This window comes from Mus caroli, chromosome 19 (assembly GCF_900094665.2).
Source record: "Mus caroli chromosome 19, CAROLI_EIJ_v1.1, whole genome shotgun sequence".
Lineage (NCBI taxonomy): Eukaryota > Metazoa > Chordata > Mammalia > Rodentia > Muridae > Mus > Mus caroli.
The window spans coordinates 21,148,253-21,163,848 of NC_034588.1; the positions used below are offsets into that span (position 1 = coordinate 21,148,253).

At 43.5% G+C, this 15,596-nt stretch overlaps 1 protein-coding gene across 1 annotated transcript in view; it reads right to left on the reverse strand.

Moving 5' to 3' along the window:
* Nucleotides 1-15,596, reverse strand: part of Fam189a2 (family with sequence similarity 189 member A2) — a 57,511-nt gene that overhangs the window by 22,071 nt on the left and 19,844 nt on the right. The window lies entirely within an intron of this gene.

Consider the following 15,596-nt stretch of genomic DNA (forward strand, 5'->3'; position numbering starts at 1 on the left):
ATAATTAAGGACTGCCTGAAGCCAACCAAGAACTCAGTGTTGGTATGGTTCCGAGATTAAAAATGTCTCTCAACTTGAGAACTGATTATTTACAAAAACAAGACCTTATCAAAAACAAAAGCAGATGTAAAACATCATTCTGTAATTATCAGTATTAACAACAGTCATCAATTTGGACAGATGGTGATGTCAGAGCTGGCTGACAGTTCACGCATAAGCTTCAGTATACCAAAGACATCTTCCTTAGCCTCTGTTCTTACTTCAAGTCAGGCTGGCAAGAGTTCCCCAGACCCATTCCTACTGACACATGATGCCACTCCTGGAGGAGGAAGGGAGGGAGGGAGGGAAGCAGAGAGGGAGAGAGGGAGGGAGGGACAGTGTGTGTGTGTGTGTGTGTGTGTGTGTGTGTCTTTCTTCCTCTGCAATAGGACTTGGCTTCTTTCCTTTCACTGTTGCTTCGCACACATGTCACTGTCAAATATTTGGAAAATCGTACAGCAACAGTGGTTGTTGTGACTGTCACAAGCTGACATCCCCACTGATGTGAGCAGCATACATCGCATGCCCTTTGCACTGTATCATTCATGCCAGTGCTTGCAGGGAAGAGAAGGATGCAGAACTGGCCGAGGGTGTAACGCAATCTCCCCACCTGGCCTTCTCTGCATTGCTAGTTACTATTTGAAGAGCTGTAATATGTCTGCAGTCTTCAGGCCTAGCAACACAAGCAGTGTGACTACAGAAACGACTTAAATTTGGTTCTAGAAATTTCCTTGCAACCCTATAGTTGGAACAACATGATGAACTAACCAGTACCCCGGAGCTCTTGTCTCTAGCTGCATATGTATCGAAAGATGGCCTAGTCGGCCATCACTGGAAAGAGAGGCCCATTGGACTTGCAAACTTTATATGCCCCAATATAGGGGAATGCCAGGGCCAAAAGAATGGGAATGGGTGGGTAGGGAAGTGGGGGGCGGTATGGGGGACTTTTGGGATAGCATTGGAAATGTAATTGAGGAAAATATGTAATAAAAAATATTAAAAATTAAAAAAAAAGAAATTTCCTTTTAGTTCAAGATAAGATACCTTGAAGGGAAAAAAAATGTGGCTATGTCCTATACCCCACAAGTATAATCACTAATCTTTATAACTGAAAATTAAAACCATCACATGGGAAATGCATGAACACCCACCATTCCCAACATTAGACCCCCAAACTCTTCAGTGGAATCTTAAATTAAGCTCATCAAAAGACATAATTAATAAAATCAAGAGCATACCACAGACTTGTGAGACAGCGTCTCTGGCTGAAGCTCCACAATTTGTCTAGGTTGACTGGCCAGTGAGCCCTAGGGACTGGCCTGTCTCTACCGCCCCATAGCTGGAATTGCAGTATCACATAGTGCCTAGTTCTGTTTTCTTTCTTATCTCTTTTTCTTTTTTAAAACATGGGTTCTGAGACTTGAACTCAGGTCTCATGCTTGCAATGTGCGCACTTTACTGTAGCAATGAGTTAGTTAAATTGCTCTGGCTCCCAGCAGAGCATACACGCACCTGCCCAAGAGTTCTCTGGATTCGAGAATCAAACACACACACACACACACACACACACACACACACACACACCAGCTAATTTTGATATGCCTTGACTAGCTTAATTGCTGGGCATTTCTAAACCTCCCTATAACTAACAAACACATCCCCCTCCAGTATTCTTGAGTTAATTCTTTTAAAATCTGTATTTCATCTCTGCTACCCAAGACCCAACCGGAAAGCAGCCTCTAGGGCCACTTTCCTGGATTCTTTCATGCCTGTGGACCCTCACAATCTAAAAGTCCCGGTTTTTTGTCTTTCTGCCCAGCCATTGGCTGTATGGCAATTCCTTATTATCAATCAAAGGCAGCTGGGGGCAGAGACCCTCAGTTCTGGAAGCAGGGCTTTGGGGGAGCCAAAATAAGACAAAGCATTAGAAACAATCCCAACATTTTACCAGTTGAGCTATGTGTCCAGCCCTATAGCAAATATTTTTATGATAGATCATAGAAAAAAATATTTACATCAGTAAGGAAATGACAACCCAATTAAAGAATGTAGGCAAAAGACACCCACAAAAATTACACACACACACATACACACAGACACAGGCACACACACACACACACATGAAAAGGTGTTCAACATTATTAGTCATCATGAATAGAAGTTAAACAATGAGATACTACCCCACACCATCTTGAATGGTTAAATTTTCAAGGCTGACAATGCCAAGTGTCACTGAAGGTAAGGAACATTTAGACATTGTTATATAAACAGACTTTTCCCTAAGTCCCATCACTTAGGGAAAAAAGTCAATTTCCTAAAAATTAAATCTACGCCTCCTATGTAAAAGTGTCCCCAGTAATTCATGAAGATACTTCATCCTCCTGTCTCTACTCCCTGTGAGCTGCCCAGAGTGACTTTCTTCCAAAAACATACAGCTCTCAAGCAGGAGGCAAAGAACTTCCCATCAGAGAAACCAACACACTCCGTCCACCAGGAGACATCTTGTCAGCAGCATGGGATCCTGAAAAGGTCAACTGGGAATAGTACTTTGCAACTGTGACACCCCACCCCCACCCCATTCTCTTCCTCCTCCTCAACCCCCTCCTCCCCAATAGCCTCCACCATCTGATCCTGAGTACAATCTCAATCTTGCAAAACCCATACTAAGCATCCCTCAAATCTCTCAATGTTATCCAAGGGGACAAGGGAGCCCTGAGAAGCTTCCTCAGTCAGGAGGCGGGGAGCATTGGCAGACTTGGCAGCTGTGTAATGTGGTCCACTGGGTGGGATCTGTACTGGCTGGTTTTGTGTGTCAACTTGACACAGCTGGAGTTATCACAGAGAAAGGAGCTTCAGTTGAGGAAATGCCTCCATGAGATCCAACTGTAAGGCATTTTCTCAATTAGAGATCAAGGGGGAAAAGCTCCTTGTGGGAGGGACCATCCCTGGGTTGGTAGTCTTGGGTTCTATAAGAGAGCAAGCTGAGCAAGCCAGAGGAAGCAAGCCAGTAAGGAACATCCCTCCATGGCCTCTGCATCAGCTCCTGCTTCCTGCCCTGCTTGAGTTCCAGTCCTGACTTCCTTGGTGATGAACAGCAGTATGGAAGTGTAAGCCGAATAAACCCTTTCCTCCTCAACTGCTTCTTGGTCATGATGTTTGTGCAGGAATAGAAACCCTGACTAAGACAGGATCCCAGATAGAAGCTGAGGAGAGATTATTAACTTACAGAATCTAAAGAACGGGGTCTTTGATAATACAGTACCGCTGTTGATTCTAGCTTGTAACCAGTATGTCTTACTGTAGTTAGATGCTAACAACAGAGGCAAGTCAGTTTAGGATCCTCTGTGTAGGTTTTAAAAATCATAACTGCAGCCAGGCGTAGTGTGGCACATGTTTCTAATCCCAGCTCTTAAGAAGCAGAGGCAGGCAGGTCTCTGTGAGTTTGAGGCCAGCCTAGCCCACATAGTAGGTTCCAGGGCAGTCAAAGCTACATAATGAGACCCTGTCTCAAACAAACAAACAAACAAGCAATAGAAAAATAGAAACAAATGTAAACAGATTCTCAAGCATTCTAAGATCTAAATGCTTTAATTTTTTATTTAAAAAATGGAGCAAAATGAATATTTAACAGTTTACTTAAACAATGGAATATCTGAGCAACAGGAAGGAAGGCACAATGGATGCAAAGGCAACTGAACAAAGGTCAAAGCCAAGACACTGAATGAAAGAGATGCTGTGATATAAACTGCATGACGTTTACGACATAAAATCAGCCTGGGTGATAGAAAACAAAGTCTAGGGGCTTCTCAGGAATGACAGAAATGTCCAACAGCTTGCCAGGGATGGTGGCAACAAGGGTGATTGGTCTAACAGCCAGCACAGCTCCCTGAACATTCAGGGCTGGGTTTTACTGCACAGGGGTTATCAGCAGCAGCATCCTTAAAACTCTGGTCAAGGGGCTGGAGAGATGGTGCAGGGGTTAAGAGCACTAACTGCTCTTCCAGAGAACCTGAGTTCAATGCTCAGCAACCACATGGTGGCTCACAACCATCTGTAATGGGATCTGATGCCCTCTTCGGGTGTGTCTGAGGTCAGCTACAGTGTACTCATATAAAATAAATAAATCTTAAAAAGAAACAAATAAACTCAAGTCAAACTCTTTAGTTAATGGTCATCCAAGTTACCCTAGTGCAGTCAGGAGCAAATAAATACATTACACAAACCAAGAGGGCTCCCCTTTCAGAGGCAGCTTCTGGCTTATAAGGGACACAGGAACCTTCTGTTTGGACTCCTCCAGCTTTACCCTGGGTATCATGGTATGGCCTTCAAGACCTGAATGTCCGTCCACTTTGTCACTGATGTTGTGCCACCAACAAACACTAGGAAAACATCAGCTGTGAATGACAAATGCCAATGCCACAAAAGCCACCCAGCAACACTGGAAAAAAGAACTTTTTCTTGTGTCTCTTTATTTTAATCAGTCTTTCCTTTAAAAATATTTCTGCAGATGATTTGAGTTTCTCTTTACAGAAAGTACATATAGGGTTTTTCTTTAAAGAAATACGAAATTTGGGGCTAGGATCCAATGCAAACTCAGGCCCACTTATTTGTTGCAAAACCCTGGGAAACTCTTGTAAGGTTTACTTTTCTGTTAAATGTATTTTTGTCCTTATCAAGCTCAAGAAATTAATGTGACCTGCAAATTTTCCTATCTTAAGGTCCTTTGAAAAATACTGCACAAACATGTTTATTACTGTTTAAAAAAAAAAACTGGGCATAGTGGCATACATGCCTTCAATCCCAGTACTTGGGAGGCAGGGAAAGTAGATCTCTGTGAGTTCAAGGCCAACCTGGTCTATATAGCAAGTTCCCAACCAACCCGGTCTACATAGAAACAATAGTGGTCCCCACAGCATGCATGAGTGCTTGGAACTGTCCCTTTCTTAACCTCAGGCCATATTATAATTCTGCTATTATATCAATCAATTAATCAATCAATAATAAAGGACATCCCCTCTTTGGAGGATGGAGCTTGTTAGTACAAACCGAGTTTTACAAGAATTTCACTAGGCCTGGTGCCAGCCTTTCATTCCATAGTCTGTGACACACCTGAAATGAAGTCAACTGGAAAGGATACTCAAGTGGTGAATGTAACCAGCAGGCATGCTGTTTTCAAAATGCCTTCATTGGACCTCACTGAACATGTGGCCATGGGCATCTGTATAGAACTCCTGTCCATGTCCCTAGCCAGCTCCCCTCTCCACTCCCTCTTCCTCTCCACCTGTGGCTACAGGAAGGGATTTCTTTGCCTTTGGCCTCCAGTTCAATTTGGTCATGGAGAAACCCTGTCAGAAGACCAGAGGGAGAAAAGCAAGGCGTGGTGCAGGACTGATCTTCTGGATCCTTCTCTACAGCTCTGGCCAGCTGTGCCCCCAATGGAAAGCCATAGGCCCTCTCTGGGTTCCTGCCCAGGATGCTGGCTTTCACATGCTGGCCACAGCCCCATGCCCCTCCTCTAGGTTGAGAGGACAGAAACAATATGGTCCCCACAGCATGCATGAGTGCTTGGAACTGTCCCTTCCTTAACCTCAGGCCGTATTATAATTATGCCATTTGTTTTGTGCTAGGAGCATGACGTGACTTCTCCACGTTTCCTGTATATGACCCATGCTTTCTAATCTTTAAGCTCAGACCCTTACCCAATTCTCAGCACCCACACGGCAGCTCACAACTGTCTGTAACTCCAGGATCTGACAACATCACACAGGCAAAACACCAATACACATAAAATAAAAATAAATTCTTTTGTTAAATTGATTGAGTCTAATGAGGAAGCCACCATAAAATAAAACAAGCTTGGTGAAACACTATTGACTTTAAACACATCGATGATTCAGTCATAGTAAGGGGCCCCCAGTAGAGTCAAGGCCAGCAATGACCAGGAGCAGGCCACTGATACATGTGGTGATATGAGCTCGGCAGCATCCAAGTGGGTGAAAGCATATATGCTTTGTGCTCTGATATATGTAAAGTTCTAAACTATGAAAAACTGAGGGCAGAGGGGAAAGGAGGGAAGAAAGAAGGGAAGAAGGGAGGGAGAAAGGGAAAGAAAGAAAAATGAGCAGACAATATTGTATATCCCAGTAACCAATCAGTTCACATTGGTCAAGTATTTCATGTGACATCTGGATAGTCCTGACACCAGAAAAGAACCAATAAAAACCCAAGGAGTCCGCTTCTACCTATGTGCCTAAAACCAAGCCTGCCAGAGCCATGTGCTCAATAAATGATCATGTAGTGGCTCAGCATTTCCCAATGTTCCTACTGTTACAGGGTTTCTGGGAGGGTTTAACAGGTAAGCTGGTAGTGAAAGAAGAAAATAAATGTGATTAAAACAGTGATCATTTCTAAGGAGAACTGTTGGGGCATTCAGATAACCCACAAAGCACCCATGACAAGTTACAGTGTGTGGCTCCCTCATATAGACACAGGTCCTTTTCAAAGACACCTATCTGGCATCTAGGATAGAGAGTTTCCAGGACCCAGTGTGGGATCAACAGTTCAGGGACTTCTACTCACTGGCAACAATGTGAGCCACCACTGAGGGAGGATTTTGCCTCCCAAAATGCAACCTGAGCAAGGCCAAGCCTACAGATTTGACAGCCAGTTACAGGGAATCAAGGGGACAGAAGGATGTGGCGAACCCACCACAAAATGCATTATAACTCAAATAGACAAAAAATAGTTTCTTCATCAGGAAAAACAAACAAACAAACAAACAAACCAAAAAAAAAAAAAGAGGAAGAGAGAGTTACGGACTACAGAAATGCAGAGAAACATCAGCCAGATTCAATGCACGGTGGTTGTTTGGCTCTAATCAAAGCAAAGGAGCCATGAAAGCAGTGACTACGAGGCAGTGAGTAGATGCTTAGCAAGCCCAATAAAGTGTCTGTCCTTTATAACTATATCCTAAGGCATTAAAAGATGAAAAGGACGTGCTGGGCTTTGCTTTAAAGCCATCCAGAGGCTGAGGAGGAGGGAAGTCGTTAGGAGTCTCTATGATATCATTTTGGACAAGTGTTGGTTACTATAGCTGGACTATACATGGGAGCTTTCTAGGTTTCTCTCCATTTGCAGTGTGCTTCGAAGTGTCCATACCATAAGAAGAGAAGTTTGAGGGACAAGGAGAGAACACTGGCTCAGCAGGTAAACCCTAAAGTACAACCCGAGTTTGATCCCCCAAATTCATGTAAAAAGGCAGATGTGGTGGCACTCATCTACTATCTTCTCCATGTTTCTATGAGACCGGAGACAAGAGGCAGGAAAATCAACCCAAGAAGTTCATGGGCCACCTAACCTGGGGTAAAGCATCAGAAACAAGAGTGGCCTCCCCTTCAACAAGGTGGACTGTGAGAGCTGACTGTAGAAGGTTGTTCTCTGACCTCCATATGTGCCATGGAGTGTGCACACACTCATGGAATAGTGCAAACACACACACTCTCTCTCTCACACACAGAGAGAGACACACTTTTTCAAAAGGAGTTACTTTTTATAGTGAATGTATATGATCTTTTTAAATTATATTTAGATGTATTTATTATTTTATGTGTATGAGCATCTTGCCTGCATGTGTGTGCCAAGTGATCACCTGCTCCCGTCAGAGATCAGAAGGGGATATCAGATGCCCTGGAACTGGAGCTACAGATACCAGGTGGGTCTGGGAATAGAATCTAGGTCCTGCAGGAGCCACAAGTGCTTCAGCGCTCCAGTCCCAAAATGATACAATCTTATTGATTGTCTTAGAGTTACTATTACTGTGATGAAACACCATGACCACAGCAATTTAGGGAGGAAAGGGCTTCTTTAACTTATACTTCCAGATCATTGTTCTTAATCAAAAGAACTCACAACAGGAACTCAAACAGGGCAGGAACCTGGAGATGGAAGCTGATGCAGAGGCCATGGAAGGATGCCACTTACTGCCTTGCTCCTCATAGCTTGCTCAGCCTGTTTTCTTATAGAACCCTGAACCACCATCCCAGAGATGACTCCACCCGAAATGGGCTGAGTCTCACCCTATGAAACACTAATTAAGAAAATGCCCTACAGGCCTCTCTACAGCCACAGCTTATGGAGGCATTTTCTCATCCCTCCTCTCAGATGACTCTAGGCTGTGTCAAGTTGATATAAAACTAGCCAGTACTAGTACGCTAACTTCGGATCACCAGAACAGCTCTGTTTCAAAGTTAGTAAAGAAGGAGATGAATATTTAAAGTGTCAGATATGCTCTTATGTGTTTTTCAAAATATCTTTACTGTTAGCACATAAAGTAACAAGTTTCCCGTGGCATGCCCTATATATTGCTGTCATTTCTTTAATCTATTCTTGGCTCCCTTTCTGGAACTGATGGGGCATTTCTTCTTTACCTTTCTCCAGATGAAGTGAGACAGCACCACCCACTACAATGCAGACAGCATCCTTCTCAGATAATAAAAATATATTAATGTATCTCGCATATCTCTTCAAAGAGAGCTGTAAATGTAGCACACATCAAACAAGAATCGCTGCTATGGAAAGAATGATTTGGTGATCAGAAGTTGTTAATAGCGTCGCAAAGATATAATTATGAAATAAATATTACTATAGAATGGAAAAAGCAAAGATAAAAGGAACACCTAGAAGATAAATTAAGAACTGACGAAGGGTTGGAGCAGACTCGGTGGTTAAGAGGGTTTAATGCTCTTTCAGAGGAACTGAGTTTGATTCCCAGCATCTACATCGGGGAACTCCCACTTGAAGAATCTAAGACCCTCCTCTGGCCTCTGAGGGCACAGATCTGGCATATTCATATTCTCTCTCTCTCTCTCTCTCTCTCTCACACACACACACACACACACACACACACACACACACAAATAAATCTCCAAAAGATAAAATAGAGAACACAAGTAATTAAAACCGAAATTGTGAAAAATTAAGAGAAGAGAAAGAGAGACTGACTCCAAGTGGCCCTGGTTTACACTGGGTCTTCTGATTATTGGATGCTCAAGATGGAAAGAGCAGAGGAAGAAATAATCATAAAGATAGTGGAAAAAAATCAGTGTTTAAAAAAGATGTTTCTTGAGGTAAGTGGGTCTCTTCAGGGTTTATCTGCCCCCATGGGGTCTCCTGGTCCCGCGGGGTGTCCCGGCATGCGGGCGCGAGCCAAGGTTCCCTGTCACAAGCACACCAAGTTCGTGTGGGACATGATCCAGAAGGTGTGAGGCTTCGTGCTGTACGAGCGAGCAGCGAGCCATGGAGTTTCTCAAAGTATCCAAGAACAAGAGCTCACGCAAGTTCATCAAGAAGAAGGTGGGGCCACGCACTTCCGCACCTAGAGAAAGCTGGAGGAGCTGAGCAACCTGCTGGCAGCCATGAGGAAGACCGCGGCCAGGAAAGATTGGTGAACCCTCCCCCAATCAAAGATCGTTCCTACAAAAAATAAAAAAAAAAAAGATGTATTTTCAAGTTAAGAGTTCACTGCTGTTAGGGTATGCTGTGTGAAGTTATGTCTCTGTCCTTCCTCACCTACCTAAGGCATTCATTCTCTGATTGGCATTAATAAAAAACTGACGGCCAATTTGCTGGGCAGGAAGTGGAAAGTAAAACTTTCCACTTTTTGTCCCCCTGGGAGGGAAAAAGGAAGTCTGGGGAGAAGAAGGAGTAATTTCTTTTGCAGGGAGACATGGGAAGAGACTGGTGTGATGACAGGCCTGGAAGGTATAGCTAGCTTGCCACGTGGCTGGATGAGGCTAGGTGGTTGGGTTAGCTTAGAAGAGCTAAATGACAGTCTAGACAGCTTTGAAATATTAAAAGGTCTCTGTATGGTGATTTGAAGAGCTAGCTGTTTACGGTACAACTGCTGCCATATTATTTTCCAGCATGAATTAATAAATACAGAATATTAACAATCATTTTACACACTGCCACTCTGATTTCTCTTCCGGTGACATGAACATTTCAGGTTTTACTAAAAGACCTCACTGGCTACTCTAAAAGTTGAAGAAGAGAATGCTTTCCCTGGGACATAGCTTTGCAACTTCGGGGAAGTAACTCAAATAGAAGAAAAGTGTGTCAAGAAACTAGATACATAATGCTCACATTCAGAGTCCGTGTATGTCCAGACAGAGACTTAGCCTCACGTAGCCCATGCTAGCCTAAACTCACTATGTAGCGATGGCTGATCTTGAATTTCTGATCCTCCTGCCTCCACCTCTCCAGGGCTAGCACTTACCAACTGAGCTACTAAGAGGCCAGATCTTTAAAGTTCACATTCCATTTTAGAGAACCTGAGTTTGAACTCAGGTAAACTAACAGGCTGGTACCTAGCATTAGTTTCCAAGTTGCCCCCCAACAAAACCTGAGCCTACCTCCAGTCTCTAGGCTAATTCCCCCTCAAAAAAAACAAAAACAAACAAACAAAAAAAAAAACGAAAAAAAAACACCATTATCAGGTTACACCCTCAACAAGACCAGTGCCTCTGGGTTAGTCTTCCAACAAACCTGCACCCCCAGGTTACAAACACACCTCCTGCCAAATAACCACCAATGCAGAGGAGAGCAAACGTTAAGTTTGGGATATGTCTCCCAGCACCAGCCAATCATGTTCAAGGCCACAGGAGCTTTCCAATGAGATGCTTGAACACATATACTCCCTGCTTGCTGCTTACTATAAAGCCTTGCCGCAATAGACATTCAGGGCTCCCCCATCGCCAAAACCATCCTGCATGATGGCGGTGGGTCGGAGGGGATTGGGGGAAGCTAGCTCAAATAGAATAAAGACCCTGCTTTGAGATGCATCAGATTGGCTCCTGTCTGTTTTGGGGGAATCACTAACATTTTCCTGGCACAACACTACATCTCTAGCCCCAGAGCCAAGAGACTGTTAACAAAAGTTCAAGGAAAACACAATAGACTTAATGGTTCACCTTTACTGCCAACTAGACTGGATTGAGAATAACATAGAAGACTCATCTCTGCTGGGGCTTTTCTATACAGGTTTAAGGGAGGAGGAGGAGGAAGAAGGGGAGGAGGAGGAGAAAGGGGAGGAGGAGGAGCCGCTATCCTGAAAGTAGACATCACCAACACACAGGCTGGGGTCCACTACAGATTAAAGAGCAGAGGGACGGTGGCCTGAGAACAAACATTCATCTCCCTCTGTTCCCTAACTGCAGTCTGGATGTGACCACCCACCTCATGTTCCCGCTACCACTTCCCTATCATGACAGTGTATCCTCTCCAACGATGGGCCAAAACAGACATGCAAAAGAACAGATATGGATGTCTGCCTGATGCTCTAGGTAAAACACACGGGACAGGACAGATCACAGATCTAAGGATGAAATTCTCTTCCTTGAGTTGCCTCTAAGCCAGAGAGAAGAAGCCAACACAAAGCCATGGTCTGAAACAGAAGCCTGTGAAAATATGACATCAAGAGCAGTAATGCATTTGGCTTGGCTACTCACGACACTGCTCCCCTGAGTGACTCGGGATTACGTCTCCTGCTCTCCGCCCACCATGCTCCTGGTGTCACTGGGAACAATGTGTACAAGCGGGACTCTTGAGAGAAATGGGTTGCTGTTCCTTCCTGGGGTTACCCAAGCCTGCTCTGTGGGGTTTACTGCTCCTCCATCTATTTAGATGAAATTCAAGGCTAGGTCCTTGACATCTCTTCCAGTGTGAGATGAAAAATGACCTCTGATGACCTCATAATTAAAATTCAGTGGTTAGAATGTCCGTATTTGTGTCCTAGTGAAAGCTTGGAACTTCATTTGAATGTTGGCTTGGCTCCCTGGCACTGGGCTCATGACTGTGGGGAACAAGCATAGCTGCAGGGGAAGGGCAGGGGGCAACTCCCATGTCCCTCTTCCTATGTCTTGTGTCTACTTTGCAGCTTGCCATCTGGCTGGAACGGTGACTGCTAATGTCTCATTATTAGTCATCTAAGGATTAGGTTCAATCTTAGCACATCTGGGGACTCTCCACCAAGGAAGCCCCCACTGACTCCTCTGGGACACCTATTGCCTGCCGAGGCACAGTCCCTGGCTGGCCATCAGTAGTGCAAGCCCAGTCTCTTTCCCTGTGGTTTCCCCACTCCTCAGAGCCAACACTCTCCTGCAGGTCCAGCCCACCAGCTATGAGCATTCTCCTGAAGCCTAGTCTGTGAATCCACAGCTGTTTCCCATCTGAGACCACGAGACATTCCAACCAGCCCTTTTAGGCACAATGCTGGCACAGGCAAACACCAAGGGACCCATATCAGGTCTCCAAGTGCTTATCTCTAAGTACCCCCTGAGGGGAGCAGGAACTCATAATGCCACCACACCCTAGTAACTTTCTCTAAAACATTTGTCTCTTTAAACCCTAATCTTTTTATAGGCCAGGGGGACAGAGATCAGGTAAGGGCTGCAAAACAGGTTTTCAGGAACTGTTTTGCAAGCCCTGCTTAGATCATCTAAGGCAGGCTAGGATGGGGGAGCAATCAGAACCTCTCCTAAAGGCCTCAGGTGAATGTTACACAAAGACTCTGCTTCTAACTCCCTAAGACAGAACCATTCACACTATAAAGACACAGTGTGAACACACTGTGAATGCCTTGGGTATGGCTCTGTAGGAGCAATAGCAACAGGCAAGATCTGGATGCTGCAACAGACTCCAAAAGCAAAATGTCATAATATAATGATAATGTTATCATCAAAAACTGGGGGATGGGATGGAAAGAAAGGAGGTGAAATGGCTAATTTCTTCTTATAAAAAAAAAAAAAAAACACAGTCAAAAGATATCATGCAAGGCGAAGGAACTAGACATAGAAATATATAATTTAGTATTATAAAGTCACCAAAAGAAGAAATAAAAAAGTATTTTAGAAAGTGGGGGGGGGGGGGGGGGGGGGGGGGGAGAGGGATGTGGATTAGCACAAAGGCCATGGGGGTTTACAGATCTGAGTGCTAGGAGAAATAGACACATCCCAAGTTTTTATTTTTAAAAAGAATACAATGACTAACAAGCTCTTTTCATAAGTGGAAGTAGTTTTTTCCCCTTAGTACTCACTGCTTTTCTTATTGCTGTGTGTCTTAGTTTGATTTCTATTGCTGTGATAAAGACCATTACTAAAATTCTGCTCCATTACCATTGGAGCAGAAGGGGTTTATTTGACTTATATGTCCCTGGTCACAGGCCTTCACTGAGGGAAACAGAAGCAAAACTCCAAGCAGCACTCGGGCCAGAGAAGCAGGTAGGCTAACTGATGATCTTCACCTCTTCCTCTAAGTCCAGTCCCCAGTCTCATTCATCCCCAGCTCTGTAGCAAACCACCTACTGTGGCCTCTCCTCACTCTCTGCCCCATTCCCAAGGGACTAAGCAGATCCTGGCAGAACACCCTGCTTCCTCCCTCCTGTGGACCCTCTCAGTGTCCTCCTAGACCATTCCCACTTCTAAGTGTCAGCTCCCAATACATGCATGTTACCTGGATCCCCCAGCAGCCACACCTCTCATGACCCCAGAAGACTTTTCTACCAGGAAACACGGCCTCCGTACTCTCCACACACTCCTAGGAACTGGAGAGGGCAACAGAAACCAAGGAGCAAAATGCCCACCCAACAAGGACAAGAACAAAGATCAGCACCTACAATTATCATTTCCCCAAACACAGATGCTTAAATGTCAGTGTAAAAACACAATCAATAACAGCCAAAAGAATGTCTCTACTCGAGCCCAGCAACCTACCAGAGCAAGTCCTGAGTATTACAAAACAGCTCATTTACAAGAAAAAGACCCTAAAATGGCCTTTGTGAATATTATAGAGGTCTTTAAGGAAGAAATGAATAAATCCTTTAAAGAAATCTATGAAAGCATAAATGTTAAAAGAAATTGAATGAAACAGTTCAAGACCTGAAAGTGAAAATAGAATCAATAATGAAAACCCAAACTAAGTGAAATCTGGAAATATAAAAATCAGGAACTCAGTCAGGAACCTCGGAGGCAAGCTTTACCAACAGAACACAAGAGATGGAAGAGAGAATCTCAGGCATTGAAGACTAAGTAGAAGAAATGGATGCCTCCATCAAAGAAAATATTAAATCTAAAAAAACAGAGATTTTAAAAAATCCAGGCACAAACTATCCAGGAAATCTGGGACACTATGAAAAGAACAAATTTAAGAATAATAGGAATAGAGCCGGGCGTGGTGGCGCACGCCTTTAATCCCAGCACTCGGGAGGCAGAGGCAGGCGGATTTCTGAGTTCGAGGCCAGCCTGGTCTACAAAGTGAGTTCCAGGACAGCCAGAGCTATACAGAGAAACCCTGTCTTGAAAAAAACCAAAAAAAAAAAAAAAAAAANGAATAGAGGAAGGACAAGAAACCCAGGTCAAAGGCACAGAAAATGTTTTCAACAAAATTAGAGAAGAAAATTTCCCTAACCTAAATAAGGAAATGCCTATAAAAGAACAAGTAGCACACAGAACACCAAATAGACTGGACCAGGAAAAAAATTCTCCACAAAACACAACAATCAAAACACTAAACATGCAGAACAAAGAAAAATAATAAAAGCTGCAAGGGGGAAAGAGTTCCCAAAAGACTATATCTGCTTCTTAGTACTTCATGGAACTGTCTCCCAAACTGACCACAAACTCAGACACGTAGCAAGTCTCAACAAATATTAAAAAAAAAAACAAAAACAAAATAACATTCTGCATCCTATCTGACCATCATGGTTTGAAGCTGAATATAAACAACAATAGAAAGCTTACTAACGCAATACTAAAGCAAACTGAAAGACAAAAACCACATGATCATCTCATTAGTCGCAAAGAAGACCTTTAACTAAAATCCAACGTGATACTTCTTCATGATAAAAGTCCTGGAGAGATTAGGGATACAAGGGACTTATCTCAATACAATAAAGGTAATTTACTTCAAGCCCATAGCCAACATCAATACAGAGAAACTCAAAGCAATTCCACTAAAATCAGAAATAAGACAAAGTTGTCTACTCTCTCTACAGTACTTAAAGTCTTATCTAGAGAAATAAGATTCCTGAAGGAGATGAAGGGGATACAAAATAGAAAGGAAGAAATCAAAGTATCTTTATTTGCAGATGATGTGATAATATACATAAGTAACCCTACAATTCTACTGGGGAATGTCTACAGCTGATAAACACTTTCCCCAAAGCAACTGGATACAAAATTAACTCACAAAAATCAGTAGCCCTCCTATATTTAGCCCAGAAACTTAGAACACCCAAGATACAATTTGCAAAACACAAGAAAATCAAGAAGAAGGAAGACCAACAAGTGGATACTTCATTCCTCCTTAGAATAAGGAACAAAATACCCATGGAAGGAGTTACAGAGACAAAGTTTGGAGCTAAGACAAAAGGATGGACCATCCAGAGACTACCCCACCCAGGGATCCATCCCATAATCAGCCACCAAATGCAGACACTATTGCATATGTCAGCAAGATTTTGCTGAAGGGACCCTGATATAGTTGTCTCTTTCGAGGCTATGCAA